Source organism: Dama dama, chromosome 28, assembly GCF_033118175.1.
Source record: "Dama dama isolate Ldn47 chromosome 28, ASM3311817v1, whole genome shotgun sequence".
Lineage (NCBI taxonomy): Eukaryota > Metazoa > Chordata > Mammalia > Artiodactyla > Cervidae > Dama > Dama dama.
The window spans coordinates 35340963-35368509 of NC_083708.1; the positions used below are offsets into that span (position 1 = coordinate 35340963).

General features: G+C 36.7%; 1 protein-coding gene across 1 annotated transcript in view; it reads left to right on the forward strand.

Moving 5' to 3' along the window:
* HS3ST5 (heparan sulfate-glucosamine 3-sulfotransferase 5) overlaps positions 1-27547 on the forward strand; it is a 294459-nt gene that overhangs the window by 152127 nt on the left and 114785 nt on the right. Inside the window, exon 3 of the mRNA XM_061131516.1 lies at positions 21030-21142. The gene's annotated coding sequence lies outside the window, so the exon portion shown is untranslated. The remainder of the gene's footprint in view (positions 1-21029; positions 21143-27547) is intronic.

Here is a 27547-nt window from a genome sequence, read left to right on the forward strand (position 1 = left end):
GCGGATTTTGGCAATTTGATCTCTGGTTCCTCTGCCTTTTCTAAAACCAGCTTGGACATCTGGAAGTTCACAGTTCATGTATTGCTGAAGCCTGGCTTGGAGAATTTTGAGCATTACTTTACTAGCGTGTGAGATGAATGCAATTGTGTGGTTGTTTGAGCATTCTTTGGCATTGCGTTTCTTTGGGATTGGAATGAAAACTGACCTTTTCCAGTCCTGTGGCCACTGCTGAGTTTTCCAAATTTGCTGGCATATTGAGTGCAGCACTTTCACAGAATCATCTTTTAGGATTTGAAATAGCTCAACTGGAATTCCATCACCTCCTCTAGCTTTGTTCGTAGTGATGCTTCCTAAGGCCCACTTGACTTCACATTCCAGAATGTCTGGCTCTAGGTGAGTGTGAGTGATCACACCATCATGATTATCTGGGTCACGAAGATCTTTTTTGTATAGTTCTTCTGTGTATTCTTGCCACCTCTTTTTAACATCTTCTGCTTCTCTTAGGTCCATACCATTTCTGTCCTTTATTGTACCCATCTTTGCACGAAATGTTCCCTTGGTGTCTCTAATTTTCTTGAAGAGCTCTCTAGTCTTTCCCATTCTATTTTTTTTCCTCTATTTCTTTTTGTTATACTAAGGGCTTTACCATACTATTTTATTTAACTCTCAAAAACCCTACAGTTTGGGTAGGTGCTATTATTTTCCCTATTATTTGAATAAGGAAATTATAACACAGAGAAGTTAATAAGGAAGTTATCCAAGATCACTGCCAGGGGACCAATCTAGTAGTGATGTGAGTCTACCCTCTTAAGCTCCATGTGGCATTACTTCACACATATGCTTGTACTACCTCCATTACATTCCCCAATACACCAAATTCTTTGTGTCCCACAAGGCTGTCCCCTGTACCTTTGCTCATCAGGTTCATTTTGTGACTTGCTACTTCATCTATGAAGACTTATCACACATACACATACACCACAATCTCACTGAACATGTGTATATATATATATATATATATATATATATATATATATTTCCCCTTTGCATATATGCTAAGTCACTTCAGTCATGTCCGACTCTGTGCAACCCTATCCCGCCAGGCCCCTCTGTCTATGGGATTCTCCAGGCAAGAATACTGGAACGGGTTGCCATGCCTTCCTTCAGGAGATCTTCCCAACTCAGGGATCAAATCCACATCCTACGTCTCCTGCATTGGCAGGCAAGTTCTTTACCATTAGCACCACCTGGGAACCCCATTTCTCCTTTAGCCATTACTGTGTTAAATTATCATCATTTTTATGCATATTCCCCCATCAAATATGGTGAAAGTGGGAAGCAGATAGTTTTTATTTTCCATGTCCCACACATCAATAAGTAATGGGAGCTTGCTGATTTAATATATTCCGTGAATGGGCAAACAGGGTCTTAACCAGTTAGTACTGTTCCATAAAGACTGCTGTGAAGTTAGCATGATAAAATCTGAAAATAAAAAAAAGAAGAAAAGCACATTCATGCTGCTATCAAGTTAAACCTTTTAAAAGAGGAGGAAAAAAACAAGACAATAATAGCCTTGTATGGAAACTATGAAGAAAAATAATGTTGTTATATAGCAAAGAAGTTCATGATAGAACTTCTTTAAGAGAAATTGTGGTACCATATATGATTTATTGATGTTGAAATGATTTATTTCTCTTTATAACTCTATGGTAAAAACTGTGACCTGATACTAATAGTTCCCAAATTATGTAATTCTGAAGTCTCTAGCTGAATAATCCGCAACTCTCCCTTCAGATTGCAGGCAGTCTCCTAAATTTTCGAAAATTTTGCTGCTGTGTGTTGCCCTTTTAATTGACGCTTTAAGATTATAAAATAGTAGGAATAGTAGGATCTCGGAGTTCAGTTTTGTATTTATCATTATACAACTACTTCAAAAGTCCAAGAAAGGAAAGAAATGATATGAAAGCAAGAAATAGATAGGCCAAAAAATGTAGAATGTACCATAAATAGACAGGCTTGTGTTATTGTTCCTTAACAGAGTGATACTGGGCAAGATATTAACCTCTCTGTGAGATAGTTTCCACATCTGTAAAAACGGGGTCATGATACATGTCTGTCTCTTAGGGTGATGAGGAGGATTAAGTGAGTTCATCTAAATAAAATGCTTAGAACAGTGTTGGCACATGAGTACATTATGAATACTTGCAGTGATCATCATCAAGTTATTTAGAAATCTATGTGCCTACATTAGATCAACAAAAATGCCTTCAAAAATTGTTATAATACTGTGCCTCCACTTACAGTGATACAAAAATAACCCTGTGAAAAATATTTCTCTGAGTTAAAACCCTTATCCAAAATAATATACATCATGTTATTTAATATTCATCATTTTTTGTCTTACCTAAAGATTACATGGCAGATTTAATTTTGAATTTAGTACCAGTAAAACTTTTCTCTCTCATAGAACAGATATCTGTTTCTATAAGGTTTTGAAAATTATAGACCACTTTTTGCCTTGAGGAAGAATTGGCCAAGAGAGTTAAAGGCTAGAACCTTCAGAAGAATCTGAAGTTTAAGTGCATACGTTGTCAAGATACATATGTTTTATAAGTGACCAAATGAAAATAGAGTTAAATTTTGTTCACGGAAATTAAGGAGTCTAATCAGGATGAATGCCTCAAGAATAGTCACTGGTACATAGAGTAGAGATGATCCAGGGGGACCACAGTGAACAGAGCCAAGATTTTCCTCAGAAAATAGACATCCAGAAACATATCAGAGTAACTGTGATGCCCCAGCTTCTGACACTGCACGGCATTGAGTGTGTGAGTATTTGGTGACACGGGCTGCATGCTGAGGGTTCTCCTCACTCAGCCTAGGGCCACCACAAATATAAAGACAAAGCCTCTTCCATTTAGTCAGCACCCATTGCTTTACTTTCAGAGCCTAGAAACTGCTTGTCTCAAGACTAACTCTCATAGAATTTGATTCTCATGTCATTTTTCTCTGTCTATAACACAGCATTTAGTTCAACATAAAATAAATACAGCTTGTAAGCAGCCTGTTTAAGTTATCTCTCTAATGAAACAAGGAGCCTATTTTCATATGTATAGCATTCTGTGTTAATAAGGCAGGATTGAGTGACAATAATGATCAATTTTAAGTACAGTTTTATTTTATGATGATTATCACCTTGTGATTGAGAATAATTTTGGGAGATGAAGCAAAAGAGAGGACACACAAGTACGTTGAATATACATTTTGAAATACTTTAAGAGGAAGAAAATATCAGGATATATGCAACGGGCTTCTTTTGTGAGTTCTTGGTATTTTCCTTTGTCCTATATTTTCCATATTTAATGTTATTAGGCCAACATTAAATCTGGACCAATAGCATTTGTCCACAGTTGAAGGCATTTTGTCTTGGGTCACAGCTGCAGTTTGAAGTTATTCAAGATGACCTTATACTCAAAGGGTAGCAATAAAGTGACCTTCACCCTCTAAGAATCTATTCAAACAACTAATATACACGTTTAGTGGAAAACAGGACAGATGGTAATATTAGCTACAGAGAAGTTCTTTGTCATTGCTGGCAACTAGTATTCAGCTCTAGTCTAGATAGTACATACGCTCCAAAAAGATATCTTCACAACAGCTATATTCTAAAAGACCAAAGAGCTTCATACATGGTTTTACATTAAGATGGCAAAGAACATTTAAGATCTTAGAATATTCAGAGACATCTGTATAGGACTGATCCAGAGAATTTGCTCAACTGGAAAAGGCTTATTTACATGAGAAGGATGCACATGCTGTCTGATGAGGATGCCATGGTGCACAGGTACATTAACTATCATCTGAACCCCTAATGAAATGACTGAAAATGGACTGTTTTAAAGGCACACACTTATAAGACAAAAACATGGGATAAGAGAAAATAGCAACAAGTCACTTAAACTAGCGAGCAGATGTAGACATGGAAACCCATTTAACAAACCCCAAATGGTGAGTCTTAAAACCAGCAGGGAGCAAGGTTTAGAAGCGATACCATTTTCCACCAAAGCATTCCCAAAATGTTCAAGTATTGACCTCACTGTTTATCCCTGGATTTGGAGAGAAAACATGAGCCTAAAAAGAAGAAGATTGATTAAGAGCAATTAGATACCCTCTAGATCCCCTCATTCACCCATATAGCTGGGAGACTGACATTTTACTCCATAATTAAGGCAAGCAGAGTTAGTGAACTTGGGAACATTGGAGAAAGGAAGAAGTATCACACGAAAAATAATGGGTTTAAGTGAGTTTACATGTGAAATGTTGAGCTTCACAGCTTCTTCCTCATTGGACTCTAAGAATCTTGACAATCAGAATCTTTCAGGGAAGATATTCAGAAAGTCTTTGGGGAATTTGATCAATCCAGAAATGAAGATCCAAATGATACAAAGTTCAGGGATTCCTTAGGGAAACTGCCTGGCCAGATCACCCTGGAGTAAAGAGTACAATGACCCGTTTCTTGCATGCTCACAAGCTCCTTATTCATAAGTATAAGTAGACAAAAGGTCAACACAAGTTTAAGGCAGGCATTTAATTTGACATACAGACCAAAACTGGAAAGTAATATTTTTAGGAAACACAGTCTATATGAACACATAAGGCAAGATTTTGTCTTAGTGGAACTAGAAGAGTGTGCTTTATAAAACAGGTGTATCTAGAGAGCCAAAGGAAAAAAAATGCCTAGAAATTAATATTATAATAGGAGAAATGAAAAACTAAATAAAAAATTTGGATGATAAAGTTGAAGCATTATCCCAGCAAGTAGAGCAAAAAGGTGAAAAGATGGAAAATAGGAGATTTTTAAAAAATTTCTAGTAAGGATTCTTTTTCTGAACAATAAGAATTCCCTAGTATGAGAAAAATTTTTAATGGAGGTGAAAAATATCAAAGGAATATTCTCAGAATTAAAGAATATGAGTTTCCCAACTATGGGGGCCACCAAGTGCCAAATACAATGAATAAAAATAAAACTACATTCATTAGGAGATTTTACAACTCTTGGGACAATGGAAAGACCTAGTTCCAGAGCAAAAATGAGAATTTCACAGATTAGAAAAAGTATCAGAATAGTATCAGAAATATTCTAACTTACATTACTCTTTCTCAAGACACCTTTGAAGGATAGAGTGCTGAAAATTGAACAAGATAATTATTAACTCAGTGGGAGTAAGAATTTGTGCAAAAAGGGACACACTCATAGTATACTACATGACTCAGCTGAGAATGGCACTATGTAACATTATGTATTAATGATAGTCATAATAATCAGTATTGATCTAACTATATTGAGAGAATGGGATGACAGAAAGGTTTATGTTATAAAAATAGTGAGGAAGTAAAAGAGAACTATGGAGAGGGAAATGGCAATTCACTCCAGTATTCTTTCCTGGAGAATTCCACCGACAGAAGACCTGGCGGCCTACAGTCCATGGAGTCACAAAGAGTCAGACATACTATCACTCACTCAAAAGAGACCTAAATAAAGCCTTCTCTTCCAAGAGGGAAGTTAATATTCAATGCCTAAAGTCAAGAATTCAAGCAAAGGTAATACAGGCATGATATTAATATTTTCAAAAATGGTAAAAATGCCAAAATATTCAGTTAGAAAAGTTGAAAGTTGTTGCTTCTAGGTAGCTGAAAATGGTGCTGGAGTGGGCAGGTAGCTGCTGCTTTGCCTACTCAGCCCCACAGCACTGTCTCTTTTTAAGATACATTCTTTTGTTCTCTTGAACAAAATAAAACCTGAATAAAAAAGAAAATACTAGCCTAGTCTTAGTTGTCTTGGAGTTTACACCCTAAAGAAGAAGATCAATGTGACACAATTACATAGATATGTAGCTAACTGCCAATTGTGCTAAATGTTGTGATTGAAATTTCTTGTTTAATTTCATGTAAACCCATATGAAAAGAGTGCTGGCTTAGTGTAGCAGGGGAATCAAGTAAATTTTCCATGAGAGAGTGACATGTTGGCGCCTTCTGTGGTAGATGGCAACTTGGCAAGCAAACAAATAAACTTCAAAGAGTAAGGAGCCCTCAAAATGGCTTCTTTGGGGCTGAGATAATTAACCACAGGATGCCAGTGGGAGCCTTGTGTTTAATGATAGGATGGGCCACAGTGACCACGTGAGGACCAGCATTCACCTGGAATAGTTTTTAAGCCAACTTTTTCACTTTCCTCCTTCACTTTCATCAAGAGGCTCTTTAGTTCTTCTTCACTTTCTGCCATAAGGGTGGTGTCATCTGCATAGCTGAGGTTATTGATATTTCTCCTGGCAATCTTGATTCCAGCTTGTGCTTCCTCCAGCCCAGCGTTTCTCATGATGTAGTCTGCATACAAGTTAAATAAGCAGGGTGACAATATACAGCCTTGACATACACCTTTTCCTGTTTGGAACCAGTCTGTTGTTCCATGTCCAGTTCTAACTATTTTCCTGACCTGCATACAGGTTTCTCAAGAGGCAGGTCAGGTGGTTTGGTATTCCCATCTCTTTTCAGAATTTTCCACAGTTTATTTTGATCCACACAGTCAAAGGCTTTGGCATAGTCAATAAAGCAGAAATAGATGTTTTTCTGGAACTCTCTTGCTTTTTCGATGATCCAACGGATGTTGGCAATTTGATCTCCTGGAATAACCTTTACTGTTTAATCAGTTCATGGGGACTAATGCTATTGGCTTTAGTAATATGAATAACCACCTGGAATCACAGACTGAGAGGGCCTGTAAGGACTTCAGAGCTCATGTATTCTTATCTTATCCTCTCCTTTTGTAGTGAAGAAAACTCAGAAGGTTCAGTAGTCTGCCCAAAGTGTCACAGATATTTTATGCTAGAGCCTAAGCAAGAAATCAGATCTCCAAGTTCCTTACCTGTAACTCTTCACCACAATTATAGAGAAATATGTAGCTTGGTCTTTTGAGCAACTGAAATCAAACTAAACTAATTATCACAGAATTACTGAAAAACTGAAGACTTTATTTTATTTGTTCAATAATGAAGGAAAATGTTGCAAAAGATACTATTTTTTCTATTTGAATTTTCCATTATTGTCTAAATTTAGTACCTGATAGCAACTTAAGGGTGATTAATCTCTTCTTTAAAAAATAAATAGTTTCTGTTAGTTTCATAATTAATTATGTAAAAATCTAGTGGTGATAACTTGTTACAATATTTCTAAGAAATGCCTATAAATTTTGCAATATGTATGACTTACATTCTTATTCTGTTTTAAGTAATCGCTTTGCATTTACAGTGGACACATTTTAATAATAGTTTTGTTGTTGTTGTTGTTCAGTCTCTAAGTCCATTCATGACTCTTAAGTCCATTCAGACTCTAAGTCCAGTCATGTCCAACTCTTTGCAACCCCCATGGATTGCAGTCTCCTCTATCCTCCACTGTCTCCCAGACTTTGCTCAAATTCATGTCCACTGAGTCAGTGATGCCATCCAACCATCTTATCCTGTGTCATCCCCTGCTCCTTTTGTCTTCAATCTTTCCCAGCCTCGGGGTCTTTTCTAATTAGTCAGCTCTTTGCATCAGGTGGCCAATGTGTTGGAACTTCATCTTCAGTATCAGTCCTTCCAACAAATAAATATTCAGAGTTGTTTTCCTTTAGGATTGACTGGTTTGATCTTCTTGCTGTGCAAGGGACTCTCAAAAGTCTTCTCCAGCACCACAATTTGAAAGCATCAGCTCTTCAGCACTCGGCCTTCTTTATGGTCTGACTTTCACATCCAAACATAACTATTGGAAAAACCATAGCTTTGACTATATGAACCTTTGTCAGCAGAGTGATGTCTCTGTTTTTTAATATGCTGTCTGGGTTTATCATAGCTTTCCCTCCAAGGAGCAAGTGTATTTTTAATCATATGTTAAACCCACTATTCTGTCTTAAAATGTGATTATGCTAATGAAACACAGAAACAAATATCTTTCTTCCAGAGGAACTTTGCAATTCAAGACAGCATTTACATCTCTCTGTCTCTGCCTCACACACACAGACACACACACACACAGACACACACACACACACACACTTCCCTGAGTTCCCTGAAGGAAGAACATTTATAAGTCAGGAGGTCTATTTTTGTCAAAATGGGATGCTCACACTGCTGCACCAGGGCTTTCTGATGTTTTGTCAGGTCCACAGTGGTCAGAGCTACATCAGCGTTTTGCGGTTTTGGTGCATTTCAAGATCCCATGTACTTGTACTCTTATTCAAGGTTTACTGCCATCCCAATAGGAAGCTTAATACAAGTTCAGAAAACAAGGCCAATGTAACTAAAAAGAGATTGTCATAGACTTCATTTTTCCCCTGTAGTAGGAAAGCTTTGTAATAACTAGCTCAGAATATGATTTCTGGTACTAAGATCCAACTGGAAAGTTCCAAGAAATATTTACAGTATCTTAAGGAATAATTGAGTCATGTTGACCCTCTGGTCACTGTCCACTCAGAACAAAGATTCTCAAAATTACATATTGGAAAAAGAAAGAAGCACATAGATGTGATGACCACTGGAAACTGTATTAGGCCACATGATACTTATAAAATTTCCCTTGGGTAATCAAGAGGTATCTATGGTTTGATAGATTTTGAACAACAATAATTTTTAAATGTATGTTTTGTGAAGTTCACCATGTTTTCAGGTCCCAGATAGAAATAGTGACTGAATTGTGTTCCCCTATAATTCATATTTTGCAGCCCCAGCATCCAGTGTGACTGTGTTTGAAGATAAGGCTTTTTAGGAGTTAATAAGGTTAAATGAGGATTTCCCAGGTGGCGTTAGTGGTAAAGAACTCTCCTGCCAATGCAGGAGACATAAGAGATGTGGGTTCAATCCCTAGGTCGGGAAGATCTCCTGGAGGAGGACATGGCAACCCACTCCAGTATTCTTGCTTGGAGAATCCCTTGGACAGAGGAGCCTCCTGGGTTACAGTCCATAGGGTTGCAGAGAGTCAGACATGACTGAAGCAACTTAGCACAAAGGTTAAGTAAGGTCATAAGGGTGGGGTCCTAATCCAATAGGATTAGTGGCTTTGTAAGAAGAGAAAGAGAGAGAGGTCTCTCCCCAGGTGCAGGTACCCTGAAAAGTCCATATGAGCATACAGTAAGAAGGTAGCCATCTGCAAGTCAGGAAGAGAGATCTCACCAGAGCTTGACTGTGCTGGCACTATGATCTCAAACTTGTAGCATCCAGAACAGTAAGAAAATAAATTTCTGTAGTTAAAGCCAACAATCTATGGCATTTTGTTATGGCTGCCAAAGCTAAGAAGTACCACCCAGATGAAATGGAGACACTGGAGTGCTATGGAGAAGTTCACATTAGGTAGAGTATATACCCCAAGACTAGAGTTAGAGCAGAATTTGGGTGAGACCAGGGATCAGAATAAAGACAAGACTGAGACAATAGATGGAGCAGTCATCAACTAAATAAGACTGAACCAGGATTTAGCATAGTAAGGAAGAGTTTAGGTTTGGGACTTAAACTAAGGCAACTTTTTTCTCTACCTTCTACATGGTGCAAGAGTTTAAGGTTACTTAACTACCACATTTTAATTCTGGTACTTCAGAACTAATCCTAAAGTGGAGATAATAATGCTTTATCACATAGCCATAGGGAAAAATGATTACTGTAAAATAATAATAAACAGGGCTCAGTGGGTAAAGAATCTGCCTGCACTGCAGGAGATGTGGATTCATTCCCTGGGTCGGGAAGATATCCTGAAGGAGGGGATGGCAACCCACTCCAGTATTCTTGCCTGGAGAATCCCATGGAGAGAGGAGAGACCTCAATTGAACAGAGTTGGGAGATCAGAGGGGGTGCTCTCATGCCTTGCAACCATAGCAGAGCCACAGGAAGAAGAAAATCTCCTTTTCTGACAAGGACTCAGCCCTCCCAACTTCCTTTTCTTCTTTGTATGAGCATTCTTGTTCCCCTGCTGTCAGGAGAACTTGTATGTGACTTGCGATGGTTGCAGACCCTGAGTTGCAGTTTTCTGCTGATCCTGAATAAACCCATCTTTGTTGCAGCCTATTAGTTTCAGGTCAACATTAGTATTTGGCACAGTGTCACAAAAGAGTCAGACACTACTGAGTGACTAAACAATAATAGGCACATTAACACCTCAGAGAACTGTAACCATGTATAGTAACCAAAGTCAGAGAAGTTGGAGTCTGAACTAGTCTACGTTCATTTTTCAAGCCCCAAATGTTAATTGCCGACTTACTATCTGCCAGGCTCTATTACAGGTGCTGGAGGTAAAGCAGTGAGCAAAACAAAAACAAAACAAAATCTACCTTCATGAAGCTTACATCCTAGAGAGACTTAGGAGTCTTAAGTCAAGACAAGATCCTGGGGTTGGTAGACTCCTAAGTCCCCAACCATGTCCCATATCCAAAAAGGTCTTGTTCTGGGCAACTCACACAGTCCTTGGGAATGGCTAAATATATGTTGTTGTTTTTTTAAAGTATGCTGTCAAGTAGCTTGTCACATATATGGTAAATTTTACTCATTTTTTAAGCATGCATGGAGGACTCGTTTGACATAGCATTTTCCATTACTCTTATTCTCTAAGAGCCTTGCTTTTCTTCATCTCTTTCCTCTAGAGAGACAGACTATAAAGACAGCTTTCTTATCCTAAAAAGAAGTATACCTTAATCTATCCATTGTCCCGTAATGATTAATTGATTTTCCTGAATCTTGTGTTGAAAATATTTTACCCTGAAAAAAGGAAAACATATCAAATTGGGAAGTTGACGCTTCACAGCAATACCCTTTTAAAGGGGTCCCTTCCTGTCACCAGCTCTGTTTCTTAGTATTTGTGGACATCTGTTTAGGACAATCTGGTAACCTCCTAGGGTCGGGGGTGGGGGGTGTTCTCACTTTTCCAGTTACCGTTCATCTCCCCCCCGCCCCACCTTGATTCTGAAGGCAACAAAAATGACTGGACTCTTGCTACATAAATAATTGCAGAGTAGATTTTGTTTGGATTGGGGGCCATTTGCCATGTTATCTGTTGTGGTTGTCATTTTATCATCCATTGTCAGGGGTGATCTGTAAATGGACTTGGTTATGATTCATAAACTGTTTTTCACATCTAAACATCCATTCTCCTAGACACATTTCTGCAGTAACAGTGTAACAAAATATGTTGTGCTTTTGTTGCTTTGGAAATATACCTTATTTTCATTTATTATTTTGAGGTAACCTGAGTTCATGCATATACAGTCCAAAATCAAAACAGCTAAAAGCAGTACTGGTATCAGCTGCCTATTGTTGTATGCTTAAATAAAAGAAAGGAAAAAGTAAGAGTTAACTGTTTTGGCAAAATGTCAATAATATGCAGTTGTGGTAAATAAATAACCTCTAGAAACAATGCTGAAAGCAAACTGGACTTATTCCAAAAATTTTTTTCATGTTTAAACAGTTTAGGGTTTCTTTTTTCCTTCCTATAGAAATGCATAAATGCATCAGTTTTGCCCAGATACAGAAAACTACTTACTTCAGTATATTTCCTTCTTTTGGTTTATCATGTGGATCATGGAAAAGCATGATTTTACAGAGTCTGTTGCTTTTAAATTAAGAATGTCAAATAAATGCAGCCTTTCAAAGAGCAAAAAGCTTTACCAAGAGTAGTTCTTCTATTACAAACTAGAACACCTCTCACAGGACTAACTCCTTTGTTAGTAAGATAAATTCTAAAAATGGATTTCAGAGTAAAGACTTCAGTGTTTGTTTTTATTCCTGTGAAACCAATAAAGTGCTGACAAAGAGAGCTATAATGTGCCACCATAGTTTAGAAATAAGGTACATTTCAGAGTGTTCTTTATTGCCTTTTGAGGGTTGAATATTGCTACCTTTAGCTACGCGCCCATACAACACGCTGTTTTACAAAACAGTAGCCTGGATGCTTAGCTCCCATTTGAGCCCCACCTGAATGTTATATACATTCCTTAAAAATGTCAGACATCTGGAGTGGTTATAATACTGTGTCATTATGATCCCACAGGTTTAAGTCTGAAATACACTCAACTTAAAAGAATAAAAGGATATGTTTTTCTGTTTCTTTTTATGCCATTCTATTTCCTATAAAATTGCAACCCTATTCAAAAGGGCTATTTGAAGTGTATTCTTTTAGATAATAACTGCAAACATTATTTTGATACATACTTCCTTGAATCTGAATGTGAACTTCACATTCAAACTATAATAGAATCACATTCCAGTTCTAAGGACAGCAGGGGAAATCGGTAGGAAAATATAGCATAACTTTCAAGCCCTAGTGAAATGCCTCCTTGGTTGTGAGATACACGTAGATGAGCACAGGTGACTGAAACAAGAAATGGGAAGGGAGTTTGTCACTAAATCACTGAGCAGAAGAAGCTTTAGAGCAGGATTCTCAACTCTGGGTGCACAAGGGAGTCCTCAGGATCCATACCAGTTCTTGAGAGTGACTAGCATCTAAGTTAAGACCATAGAGCAGATAGGTATGTAGGGCATAAAAATAAATTTATAACCCAGAGCCTTCCTCTGTGCCTTTTTAAAAACTTATAAATGTTCAACAATTATATCTTCCTTTGTTTTGGGAGGTGGCATGGGATGGGAATGTAGATGTTTTTTCATTTATCCTGGGCAGGCATCCACTAAATGCCCATACAACTCCATTTCTAGCTACAGCCCTTTAGCTTTAGTTGAAGGTGGCAAGCGTGTATGTTAACAGTCTGTGTGAATGCAAAACTCTTATGAAAAGCAAGACTGGCTCTTTCAGAAATGTTCTCTTGGTTCTGATTAAAAATCTGTTTCCACAAATGCTACAAGTGTCTTTTTCTTGCAACATATCCATTTATATTTTCAACAGCAGTTGTTGGTCTTTCTTTAAAAAGTTCTTCATTCAAGGGCCACATTGCAACCAAAGATCTTTTATGTATAATTTTGTAGATGATAGACATTTGAAATTACTGTGGCAGGTGTTTTCACATTGTTTCTGCTGATCTGATAAAAAAGCATAGTGCCAGAAAACAGCATGAAGAGCATAAATTCCTCAGAATCAATTTGAAGCACCCTTTTGAAATAAGAATTGCTATAAAGAAGCATTTTGGAATGAAGTAAGGATGGAGTGAACAGTCTTTGAGGTAAAAATACAGTTCTGTAAAACAAATGTATTTCTTTGATGGAGACTACATACACTGTGTTTTAATTTATTTATCATTATTACTGTTTTTAAGATTTTTTTCCGCCACCATCTACATTATGGCCCCAGGAAGCACAGAAGAGAGCCAGTAGGAACAACTCCATGTGTGTTTCTGGCAAACTGCTTCAATATATTTCATTGCAAGTCTTAGAATAAGAGTTTAATAAAGAGGTGAAGAAACACGGAAGGCTGAAGAATAAAAAATTCAGAGAAAAGAATCTCTTATACCTGATGGCCTATCAGTACCAGCATTAATCTGTAAAACCAGTGGCAGCTGTGTTAAGTAATTTATGTGGAAACAAAAATCATTTTTATATTACTTTTTCTGCAGACAATAACATTCCATAGGCTCATCACATTTTTAATCTTGACTTAAGGAAAGTCCTGCTATGGCAATTTTTAAAAGAAGAGTTCCACTTATATCTTTCCACGTAGCTCCTTGTCTTTCTTCTGTATCCTTCCCCCCATATCCACCCTCCCCAACCCAACTTCACCCACCCTCCCACTTCATAAAGTGGTTTATGAAATATGGAAGCAGTTCTGTCTTGCTGTTGTTCTGAGTATTCTTAATAAATGCCTCCTGTATTTCAGATGGAGAAGGCAATGGCACCCCACTCCAGTACTCTTGCCTGGAAAATCCCATGGATGGAGGAGCCTGGTAGGCTGCGGTCCATGGGGTCACTAAAAGTTGGACACGATTGAGCGACTTCACTTTCACTTTTCACTTTCACGCATTGGAGAAGGAAATGGCAACCCACTCCAGTGTTCTTGCCTGGAGAATCCCAGGGATGGGGGAGCCTGGTGGGCTGACGTCTATGGGGTCGCACAGAGTCGGACATGACTGAAGTGACTTAGCAGCAGCAGCAGTTATTTCAGAAGTGTCTGAGAAGGTCAACTAATACAATATCACTTTGATTGCTTATTTGAATTTTGGCTGAGGAGAACTCTGAACCAATTCCCTGAATTTGTCATAATCATAATTTAGTTATCCACAGCTGTGTCATTAAATTTAAGGCCTTTCAAGAGTATGTTTGTTTTTACAGCTCTTAATATCTAATAACAATGTCCAGAAGATGTCCTCTTCTCCATCTCCACTTTGCTGACTCACTAATGGGTACTGGTCTCAAATTTTCTTCTTTTATTTCCAGTTAAAGATTATACTAACAGAGCAACAGAAAAGCAAGACCTTCACCTTTTTCAGATATTATATATTAATCTTCATAAATCTTTTCTCCCCCTTTTCAGTCTACCATTTTATCATTAGAAGTCTGTATAGTAAACTGAAACCCAAAAATGGCATTTCAGAACTTAATATCCTTCAATGGCTATTATCCACCTTGCACTTTCATAATAGGGAAAGGTGATATGAGAAAATCTTGAAAATGTGAAACTTGTCCCAGCTAAATCAAATAATCAATGGAAACAATAACATTAAGATATATCAACTGAAATGAGTTAATATATTTTGGTAAAAGTGGTTATATTTAATAGTTTGTATTACCACCAAAAGGAAAAAAATCATTGCTTATATGTGAACTTTTCACTCAAATTATTCACTAATCTGTTTAACAAAGTGTTTGAGAGCATTGAGAATATTCCAAGCACTTGTCTAAGAAGTAGAGATTTACTGGTAAATAAGATAGACATAAGATAGATTACAGTAAATAAGCTTCATGGTGCTTACAGTCTGCAAATAAAGAGACAACAGCATCTGTATGACAGGGACTTGGATTGAAGAGAACAGGTTCTACAGGCTCTAGGGAAAGGACATCTCGGGAGCGAACAGTCAGAGAGATCTTCCTGAGGGAAGTGACATCCAAGCTGAGATTGAAAAGAAGAGGAGACATTAATCAAAGTGATTGTGATAGTGATCTAGGCAGAGGATAAAGAACCTAACGTAGTCAAGGAACTGGAAAAAGCCCTGGATGAATGAATGAGCAAGGGTACAGTGGAGTAGAGACAGATGAGCTTGGAGAGCAGCCAGGACCCCACCCTGGGGTCACAGTCAGAGGGACACAGGATGGGAGGCAGTTTGCTGACTGGAGGTACCTCTGGGTATCCAAGTGAGATTGCAATAGACGGAGCCTGAATTTCAAAAAAAAAAAATACAGGATTATTTGGCTTTGAAATTTATAATTTAGTAGATAACTATGAAGAAGTACGGAGAAGGCAATGGCTCCCCACTCCAGTACTCTTGCCTGGAAAATCCCATGGACGGAGGAGCCTGGTAGGCTGCAATCCATGGGGTCGCGGAGAGTCGGACATGACTGAGTGACTTCACTTTCACCTTTCACTTTCATGCATTGGAGAAGGAAATGGCAACCCACTCCAGTGTTCTTGCCTGGAGAATCCCAGGGACGGGGTCGCACAGAGTCGGACACGACTGAAGTGACTTAGCAGTAGCAGTAGCAATGAAGAAGTAGTTAAATTTCTTGAAGTTTCCTGGCTAGTTTTCCAGAAAATTCTTTAACTTCTCTCTTGCTACTTTTATTTCACTGGATTACTATATCTGTAGCTCTGTTTCTCAAAAAATTTCAGTATTCTGTGCTTAAAGCATTTTATTGATGAATTGAAGTTTTCCTTTCTAATTGCTCATCTTTAATTACTTTGCACTTTTTTCAACCATAAATTTATATAACTAAAAGTGTTGTGTCCTTTCATGAAGAAGTACAAAAATAGAAAATATAACAGTCTCTAGTGTTACTCCGAGAGTCAATTCCGTGGAAGTTTAATTCCCCATGCTTGTCAAAAGTTGTTAAAACAGTGCTTGCCTTTTTTGAATATAAAATGTGGGCAGACATGTACTAATATATCAAAAAATGACACTTTGTCAAAGAGGGCTTTCATGAGAAATGTTCTGAATAAAATGTCTTCTTTTTAAAAGAACCCAACCTGTTTAACATTCCAAAGCAAACACAAAAGAACACAAAATGCTTGAACTTACTGCCAGTCACAACAGTCAGCTTCATTTACTCTTTAATACTTTTTTTTTATATTCCAAAAATTGTTCCCCAAAAACTATCAGTTTTATTCCATGATAACCCTGGTTTGAAGTAAAATAAAAGTAGCTCTGACCCTCCTCAAAATGGATTCTTTTCAGAATTACTAGCACTTCTAATAGTATAAAGATGATATGGTTGGCTATGTCTACCGTTAGACTCAGTGTAATTATGTATGAAGCAACAATTCCCTTATCTATTAGGAACACTTGCTGCAGCGAACTGCATTTCACTGTCTGGCAGATGAAATACTGAATTAAAATCTCAAACTAGTTTCTCAAGTTTTTTTCCCCCAGTCATTTGAAAATCTTTTAGCCTAGGGGAAAATGGTAGCCAGAAAATAATGGGAAACAGATGGTGTTTAAAGGTTTGAGCAAGATGAACAAAGCAGATGTGTTAATATCTTCCTGGTCCTCAAATTGTCCCTCTCCATTGTGATTACTTTGAGACAGTTCTAATCCTTTGAACCTCTGAGGATGTTCAGAGTTAAGATAATGGTTGATAGTTGAAATGTTAAATGGTAAATCAATACATAATTGTCTCTGATCACAATCTCATATTATCTTATCTAAACAGGATAGATGTTTTTTGCATGTTACCTACGTTCTTTGCAGAGATGCACCCAAATCTAGCTCTTGAGTAATAATATCTATTATTCATTGTTTAGGGAACCAGAGAGAAGGACTGAAAGAAATAGAAGCAGATGCCAGTTGAGATAATTGAGATACAGTTTAACTTGAAGGAATATTGGAACGCCACATAATAGTATTAGTGTGAAAAGATGAGAAATATTCTATACAATTTTATTTGATGTGTAAGCTGAGTCAGATTTTATAGCCTGCTCTGAATTAAATTCCTAAAAGGTCAGGGTGAGGGAGAAGGATGCAGATGGCTTAAACTAATGTTAGAGAATTGTAGAAACATATTCCCTCCCCCAACTATAAGCATTCATTGGAGAACAGAAGGCCCAGGTTTTAATAAAATATTAGAAAAGTCTGCATATATTGCTATGAGAATATATTAACATTGGGAACAACTGATGTATTTTTGCTTAGGAAGTTAATTATATGTCATATATATAAAAGAAACATCAATGGCATATCAATATTTGATTCTACTGTGTTAGCCATGCCAGAGACCCCCTCAGTCATACCTAATATAAGTGGCTCACTATGGCTTCACAACTGAAACCAACAAAAGATGCAGACTGATTCTGATTTCTTTTGTATCAAAATCTTACAGCACTTTTTGAGCTATTTTATAAATTAATTTCAAAATAGATGAGGCAGTAACACTGAGGTTTAGCTAATTATGTTTACATTAAATATAAGCATTTAGAATAACCATTTTAATTAATACAAGACTTGGGCAACTAATCACTAAAAATGGAATTGGTAACTTGAGATTTATCACTCTAAAACCACTTGCATCACATTTTTAATGAATTCTTTCCTCTACTTCAGTGGAAGATAAAATATTTCTCCCCAAAGTGGCTGCTAATAAAAGATAACCCTTTCTTGGGTCAAGGTTGTCAATTTGATATTGAATCAGAGCAAAAATGTATACTTACGTGCAAAAGTATAGTTACTGTTTGCTAAACCATTTTCAACTTGACTTATATTTTAGTTCTATAAATGCCTAAGAAAATCCCTGATAATTGTAGTAAAATTTATTACTGAAAAAGAAAATGGATATATTTTGGTGTTTGTTTGTTTTTTACCATTTTTATAGATGAAACTCTGATGAAGAAAATTTAAATAATTTTGTGATTTAATTTTTAATTAAAATGGTATATAACAATTTCCATTGCAGTTGGATGTGAGGAATAACACTTTGAATAGCTTCAGTTTGTAAATATTTATACTTCAAAGTTTATATTTGTAAGAATATACAAATGTATTGATATAATCAAATTTGTATATAAAAATGTATATTTAAACAAATCATTAGCTAATTCTTTTTCTTACATTTCAGTCTTTATTTTTCCTTTAATTATAGTTGATTTATAATATTATTGGAGAGGGAAATGGCAACCCACTCCAGTATTCTTGCCTGGAAAATCCCATGGACTGAGGAGCCTGGCAGGCTACAGTCCATGGGGTCGCAAAGAGTCAAACACAGCTGAGCAACTAATACTTTATAATATTATATTAGTTTCAGGAATATAACATAGTGATTCAATATTTTTATAGATCATACTCCATTTAAGGTTATAGTAAAATATTGGCTATATTCTCTGTGCTGTACAATGTATCCTTGTACCATTATTTTATACCTAGTAATTTGCACCTCTTAATCTACCCCCTTCTTGACCCTTTCCCACTAGTAACCACTAGTTTTCTATATCCATAAGTCTGTGTCTGCTTTGCTATATTCATTCATTTTATTTATTTATATTACACATATAAGTGATATCACACAGTATTTATCTTTCTCTGTCTCACTTATTTCACTAAGCATGGATCGACTGCTAGGTCAATCCATGTTATTGCAAATGGCAAATTTTCATTCTTTTTTGTGGTTGAGTAATATTTCATTGTGTGTGTGTGTGTGTGTGTGTGTGTGTGTGTGTGTGTACCACATCTTCTTTATCCATCCGTCTGCTGATGAACACTTAGATTGCTTTTGTATCCTGGCTACTATAAATATATAATGCTGCTATAAACATTAGGGTGCATATATCTTTCCAAATTAGCATTTTTGTCTTCTTCATTTATATATCCAGTAATGGAACTGCTGGATCATGTGGAAGTTCTATTTTTAGTTTTTTGGGGGAGCCTCCCTAATGTTTTCCATAATGGCTGTACAGTTTACATTCCACCAACAGTTTAGGGTTCCCTTTTCTCCACATTGGCTGGTTCTTTCAGTACAATATAACTATCATTTAGCACATTTACCCTGATACATGGTAAGTGCTTAATAAATGTTTGTAAATTGAGTGAATAAATATATTGATATATTTTGGAAAACATCTTTTAGGACTTCCCTAGTGGTCCAGTGATTAAGACTCTGCACTTCCAATGTAGTGCACATAGGTTCAATCCCTGGTTGGGAAACTAGGATCCTACATGCCGTGCAGTGCAGCCAAAAAAAAAATCTACAAGATTCTCTTTTAAATTAGTTTATTGTTATATCTTGCCTTCTTCTTTCACCTACTCAGTTAGAATAACAGATAAAGCTGAAGTGCATCTACTTACATCTTTGAAGGCAGTATGTTTTTCCTATTATCTATTGCTTTTCTGTGTTCTGGAATTAGTACAAATGTTAAGAATCTAAAAGAGAGCAGGGCCTTTACTGACTGAGACGGGGTGATTTAAATGCAAGCTAGCTCATTTTGTTCCTTGTACTAAGTACCTGCAATTACTGATTGTTGCATTTTTCTTCCATTGTGAAAACTGAGCTAATTGAAGGTGCTTCCCTTAGGGGACGAACTCTACAGTGTAACAAATGTTGAGTGCCCTCTTGAGTTTAGCATGTTAATTATTCATAATTATAATGATTTCTGTTTATTTGGGAACTTTAGAAATCTGGTTTATCAAACAAATTTAGAAGCAGCGTAGTTGAGGTTTTGTTTTGTTTTATATTAAGATCTCAGCAGGTGTTTGAACATACAAAGAAGTTCTCATGAGCAATGAAGCCAGTTTTGTTTTTTTGCTTTTTTGCTAATAAATGGATACTAGTGATGTGTGCCATGTCCTTAAATAGCTGAATGAACTTTTTTCTACTCACTTTCTGGTTTCTCCAGAACTATTTGGGTGATATTTGGATTGTGAAGGGAAACATTGACAAGGATTCACGTAGAAAACTGGAAATAATGTATGAAAGTGTGTTAATCAGAGAACTAGAGTAGATTTGGTAGCTGGCTACTAGCCAAGTATATAAAATTTTAAAGTCAAAAAATAAATAAATAAATAAATAAAATTTTAAAGTCTCCCTTTCCTTGAAAGAGGGCTGTGTGTGTGTTTGCTTTGCACTCTAAGTATATTTGCATCCAATGGACCCACATAAAAGATGGATATTCTGGCTATTTTGGACTGAAATAATCTATGTCTACTATTACCAAATACATATTAGTGATAATGATGTATTAGGACTGGGCTCCTACAATCTATTTAAACTTCATACTTATTCTCAATAATAGCCTGAAATGACAATGAACTATTGCTTTTTAAAGAGGAGTTTGGTATCACAAGTCTGTTTCATTGCAATCTTTTTCATTTTCCCATCACTTTCTTTTTTCATTTTTCCAATACAACACTTTAGAGCCAACATGTACTCTGCATGTCTACTCAGGTCTCCTGGTAATCTATCAATATATCCAGCTTAGGAAGAAGCAGCAATTGCTTAATATATTCAAGTAGCAGCAATGGTAAGAATGATTGATGCCTAATCATCATATGGTTGTAAGAAGATCAGTTGAGATATACAATATATAACATTTTTTAAAAGAGTACATTTAACCACCCTCAACCTAAATCCAAAGCAGCCAGATCAGAAACAAGAACATTAAGTGAAAGTACATGTGGGTAGCCCCCAATTTACAAGTCCAGCTCTGATCAAAGAGAACTAGCAATTGCATATTCCAGGGTCAGACTCAAATACAAGCTCTGTTCTTCATCAGTAAATCATTTAATAAAAACACTGGAAGTACTGTTTTTAAAAAATGAAATGTTCTGATCATACCTAATATGCTTCTTCCAACACCAAGTTTTTAACCATCGCTAAGGAGCAGAGAGAGAAAAAAGATTAACTGGAAGATCACTCTGCCTCTGTCTCTACCCTCAGGTACTAACAGAGTGAGGGACAGGCCAAAAGCACAGCAGTAGGTGTGGAGAGGCCATGGAATATCCACCCGCCAGATAATCATCGCTGGAGTAACTGGAAGCATCTGAATGTAGGTATGTGTACCCAGGGCTTCTGCTTGCTCCTACAATCCGTTGGCTAGCTTTCCCATCCATGTTATACACCTGCTGTCTCATCAGCCTTTTGAAAGTACTACTTGGCAGGGCTTGTATGTTCACATATATGCACACAGCCACTCAGAAAAGCGGGGTGGCTCTTCAGGAGGAGGTCCTGTCTCCTCTCTAGGCTTTTAAAACATTCTACAAAATGACTTTCAGCTGCCTCCTGATTCTGTATTCTCAGCGTTCCCATATAGAAACCTTTCTCACTGACACTGAGCCTTGGTTCCTGAGCACAAAAGGCCTTTGTCTTTGCTTATCCCACTATCTGAAATAACTTCCCCCACATCCTCTCTGCTGGTTTTAATTCTGTTTTCTAGGACCTAAGTCAACTCTTACCTACATGGGAACATCTTGATGATTCCCCATCGCAATTATTTCCTTCCTTTCAAACACCTGTAGGCCTAGAAGTCATACCTCTCCTCTGGCTTACAACTTGTATCATGTATTGCTGTTTCTTTCTTCGTGTAATTATTCTCTGTACTCAGTGTAGCTGTTTGTTTCTGGAGAGGCAAAATCTGTTGCATTTTGTACCAGAGACCAGGACTCGGGGAAATGGACTTATAGAGAGCTACTGTGATGGAGTTCAGTTCATTCAGTTCAGTCGCTCAGTCCTGTCCGACTCTTTGTGACCCCATGAATCACAGCACGCCAGGCCTCCCTGTCCATCACCAACTCCCGGAGTTTACTCAAACTCATGCCCATCGAGTCGGTGATGCCATCCAGCCATCTCATCTTCTGTCGTCCCCTTCTCCTCCTGCCTCCAATCCCTCCCAGCATCAGGGTCTTTTCCAATGAGTCAACTCTTCACATGAGGTGGCCAAAGTACTGGAGTTTCAGCTTCAGCATGAGTCCTTCCAATGAACACCCAGGACTGATCTCCTTTAGGATGGACTGGTTGGATCTCCTTGCAGTCCAAGGGACTTTCAAGAGTCTTCTCCAACACCACAGTTCAAAAGCATCAATTCTTCGGTGCTCAGCTTTCTTCACAGTCCAACTCTCACATCCTGTGATGGAGTAAGGTGACAAAAAGTAGTAGTCAAGAGCCCAGACTGCCTGAGCTTGAGTTCCTGCTCAGCCAAATCCTCACTGTGTGACCTTGGCAAGATTTAAAAAAAAAAAAGAAACTTTCTATGGCTTCATTTTCTCATCTCCAAAATAGAAATAATAGTAATACACCCATCTCCTTAAGTTGTAAAGTTTCAATGACCTAATAAAGAAAATCTTAGAATAGTGTCTAATACATGTCAAACACTCAAAAAAGCATTACTTACTTATTAGTATATACAATAATAGTTCATATCATTTAATCTCTCAATAATACTAGCAGATAGATGGCATAATTCATATTCTAAAAACTGGAAACCTTGTGACCCTTAGCAGTCAGGTTACTACCTAAAATTGAGGGAAGAGGTTTGATGAGAACCAAGTGTTAGATCCTAAACCCTTGGCTGTTTTTACTTTCCACCTGTTTCACACAGGTGCCTGGTGACTAGTTCATATTGATAATATGAAATTTATTCTTCTCTATTCTTATAGTTTAAGCCATATTCTACTCAACAAGTTTGTCTAGTCCAAGACACTGAAGAAGAAAGATGAAGAAAATGTGAAGTGGTTATTCCTACTCTAGGATGTTTTACAATTTAGATGATTCAAATGATGAAAGAAAGCAGAAACATCTAACACATTTTTTTAACTTTTCGTCTCTAGATTCCCTATAAAACTGGCTCTTCCATGGTCCCTCCCTCACCCCATGTAATAATGTAGGTTGGATATGGTATCATTGTCTTCAAAAATAACACTTTGGGGTTTGGTGGAATGTGCTACTTAAGAGTAAACTATAAAATTTGTGAATTTTAAAATTGTTTTATTCTAATTGAAATTATTTTGGAGAATTTACACAGAGCTCTGTTAAACTTGGCAGATTAGCCCCTCTTGGAATCTCTCTATTTTCTAGGAAATTATCAAAAATCTTGTTCTTCTCACTGCCAAAATTCCTTGGCGGCTGTTACTTCATTTGTGCTATAGCACTTAGCTCTGTGCTAGGATGTGGTGGATGATTGATAAATCCTGGTTAAGTTGAATCTTGTCACCCTACTGACAAGAAAGCTAAAGTTCAGAGAGTTTAACATATTGTAAAAATCACACAGCTGGCAAGGAAGAATTTCCAACACAAGTCTGATGAACCTAGTAAATGATAGTGTAGTAATGGTGGTGAAGCAAGGGCTCAGTTCAGAGTTGTGAGGCAGGGACTATGTTTTGACACCAAATCTCAGACACATCATAAAAACCTCTTCATGCCTCGGTTTGCTCATCCCATGACACTGTTAGGAGGATCAAAATATTTGAAATGATCACTGACATTATAGACATATAGTTACAGATCTGGTAAAGATAAACACTGAAACAGTGGAGAAATCCCCAATTGATTTGAAATTTCTAGTGGGTGATGGGAGGAAGGTAAAAACACTGAAAGGAAGCAAAGACCGAGCATGAAGAAATAACCATGCGTGTGGAGGGACTCTGGGAGCAGATTTAGAAAAGATGGCTCTGGTACCAATGCTGACCCAATGCTGTTCAGTTACCAGTTACCAAGTGGCAATTGTTGTTTTAGTTCTAAGTCATGTCCGACTCTTTTGCAACCTCATGGGCTGTAACCCACCAGGCTCCTCTGTGCATAGGATTTCCCAGGCAAGGATACTGGAGTGGGTTGCCATTTCCTTTTCCAGGAGCTCTTCCAAATCCAGATATTGAACCCATGTCTCCTGCATTAGCAGAAGTTTCTTTACCACTGAGCCACCAGAGAAGCCCTCCAAGTGGCAGTTATCATGTCCTAAAATGTGGATATAATGGCCATAATCACTAAAGTAAGAACTAGACATCCATATGCAACAGTCTGATTTCTAGTGGCTCTGTGGCAAGCTTCTTCTTTGGAGGATTAAGAGTAATACTGTCCTTAAAATGGAAGCTTCAAAAAGTAAGTGCCCAGCTCCCAAAGTACCTAAAGCATCCTACAGGCCTCAATGGGATCCTGTCTGCCGCTTCTTGAAACAATCCCTTCAAAAGATTATCAGAGGAATTATGGCACTCAAGTTGTACCTGATGTCTGGTTTTGACCTTGAAGATGTTTAAGGAAGTAAATGTATTTGATGAGTTATTAAACATGTGCTTCAGTTACTATGATAATAGAAACAGCTCAGTCTTAGAAGACTGAGGTGCCTTCCATTTCTGAACATTTAATTGCATGCCTGCTGAGTTCAGACAACAAGTCATTAATCTCACATAATACATTTATTTAGATTTAAGAAAGTTACCCACATTTTGTTCTATTATTTTGTTTATATGCTATGTTCCAGAAAGCATCTGCCAGGTTTTTTTTTTATTGCATTTTAACAGGTTAAAATGCAGAACAGCTAACCTAGCTGATACTTTGAATAGTATTCAAGAAGTCAAAGAGAAATTAATAAACCACTTTCATAAGTTGTCTTTTGTGAAAGCCTTCCTAGAGGAGACTTCCAAGATTATTGCTGATATGAAAAAGCTATGATGATAGCTTTCAGTTTAGAAACTATTCAGTTTCATCTGGCCAGTATCAACTGTCAAGTATTACTAAAACTCTAGGCCTATGATGATAACATATTGAACTTTTCTGTAATATCCTTAATGTTTAGCATTATTGTTAATTGTTAAGCATCTTGATGATAGAATGGGTAAAGATAATGATTTCAATAATATAGCAACAAATAGCTAATTTGGGGAATATTTTTAAGGTCTTAAGTTATGAAAGTATTTCATAAACTATAAGTCACCATAAGAATATTATTTTAAAAACAATTACTCATAATTCCAAATTATGTTTTTCTGAAAAGTACCAGAATATAACAGAGAAAAGTTTTTCTACCTCCATTACTTAAAAAATATTCATACACATGGTTTCCTCAATACATAGTAGGATGGTACTCATTTCAGAGAAGACATGTGAATTATATTACCTTCCATTCATAGAGAGCCTACTCTATGCTAGACACTTTAAAATAGATTACTCTCAGTCTTCAGAATGTCCTTGCAAGGACATTTTTTTCCACCATATATCCTTATATAATTGAAAGTTCAGAGAAGTTGATAAAGAGATTAATAAATTAGTAAATGCAAGCTCAAATCTTTTAGACTCCTGTTAGGGAAGCCAGTTGACTCCATAATAGATCAGAGGTAATTAAAAAGAAAATTCTGAAGACAAAATAATAATAATAGCTACCATTTATTGATGTGCCAAGTATTGGGCTATGTGCCCTAGGAACTTTAAATTCATCATACTAATAACCAGCTCAAAAGAGTTCAATCATCTCAGATTTTTCAAACTAAGTGGATATTTTTTGAAGTTATTTTTTAGTTCAAATGTAGTTGAAATACAATGTCATATTAACTTCAGGCTTACTATGTGGTGATTTGACACCTGCAAATATTATGAAATGATCACCACAGTAAGTCTAGTAACCATCTGTCCCCAAAACTATCATTATTGACCACATTCCTTATGCTGTATATTGTATCCGCATAGCTTATTTATTAACTGGAGGTATGTACCTCTTAATCCTCTTTATCTATTTTACCCATTTCTATCGCCTTGCATTCTGGCAACCCAATGGGTGTATCTAAGAATCTTCTTTCATTTTGTTTTGTTGTGCTTGTTTGTTTTGTTTTTTTAGATTCCACGTGTAAGTAAAATCTTATGGTAATTGTCTTTCTCTGTCTTGCTTATTTTACTTTACCATAAAACCCTCCAGATCAACCCATGTTATCACAAATAGCAAGATTTCTTCTTTTTTTAATTGCTGGGTGATATTCCATTGTGTGTGTGTGTGTGTGTCTGTGTGTGTGTGTGTCTATGCAGCATCTTTATTCATTCATCTGTTGATGGATACTTAAGTTACTTCCATATTTGGCTGTTGTAAATAATGCTGCCATGAATATTGGTGTGCATATATTTTTTCACATTAGTGTTTTTGTTTTCTTCAGGTAAATATCCAGAAGTAAAACTGCTAGGTCATATTGCAGTTCTGTTTTTAGTTTTCTGAGGAACCTCCATACTCTTTTTCCATAGTGGCTGCACCAATTTACATTCCCACCGACAGAGAACAAGTGCTTCCTTTTCTCCACATCCTCAGCAACACTTAATATGTGTTGTCTTTTTTGGTAATAACCATACTGGCAGGTGTGAAGTGGCATCTCGATGGTTTTAATTTGCATTTTCCTGATGTTTAGTGATATTGAGCATCTTTTCATGTGTCTGTTGGTCATCTGTATGTCTTCTTTAGAAAAATGTCTATCTGGGTTCTCTGCTCATTTTTCAATTGGGCTGTTTTTTTTATTTTTGTTGTATAATTTCTTTGTATATTTTGGATATTAACCTCTTATCAAATGTATCATTTGCAAATATCTTCTCCCATTCAGTAGGATGCCTTTTCACTTTGATAGTTTCCTTCACTGTGTGAAAGGTTTGTAGTTTGATATGGTCTCGTTTGTTCATTTTGGCTTTTGTTGCCCTTGCCTTAGGGAAAATAATCTAAAAAAAGATATTTTTAAAACCAGTGTCAAAGAGGGTACTCCCTATGTTTTTCTCTAGGAGTTTTATGTTTTCAGTGCTTGCATTTAAGTTTTTAACTTATTTTGAGTTTATTTTTGGGTATAGTATGAGAAAGTTGTCCAGTTTGATTCTTTCATGCAGCCATTCAGTTCTCCCAATGCCATTTATTGAAGAGGCTATCTTTTCTCCTTTGTCAAAATTGATTGACTACATGAGTATGGACTTATTTCTGGACTCTCTATTCTGTTCCATTGATCTATGCATCTTTTTGTGCCAGCACTACACTACTTTGATTATAGTAGCTTTGTAGTATAGTTTGAAATTAGGGCACATGAAATCGCCAGCTTTATTCTTCTTTCTCAAGATTGCTTTGATTATTTGGAGTCTTTTATGTTTCCATACAAAATTTATGATTATTTGTTCTAGTTCTGTGAAAAATGCCTTAGTACTTTGATAGGGATTGCATTTAATCTATAGATGGCCTTGGGGAGTATGGTGATTTTAACAATATTAATTCTTTTAGTCCATAAACATGGTGTACCTTTCTGTTTGTGTTGTCTTCAACTTCTTTGACCATTTTCTTGTAGCTTTCAGAGTACAAGTCTTTTACCTCTTTGGAGAGATTTATTCCTAGATGTTTTATGCTTTTTGATGCAATTGTAAATGGGATTGTTTTCTTAATTTCTCTTTCTGGTAGTTCATTTTAATGTGTAAAAGTGCAAAAAAATCTGTATATTAATTTGTATCATGCCATTTTA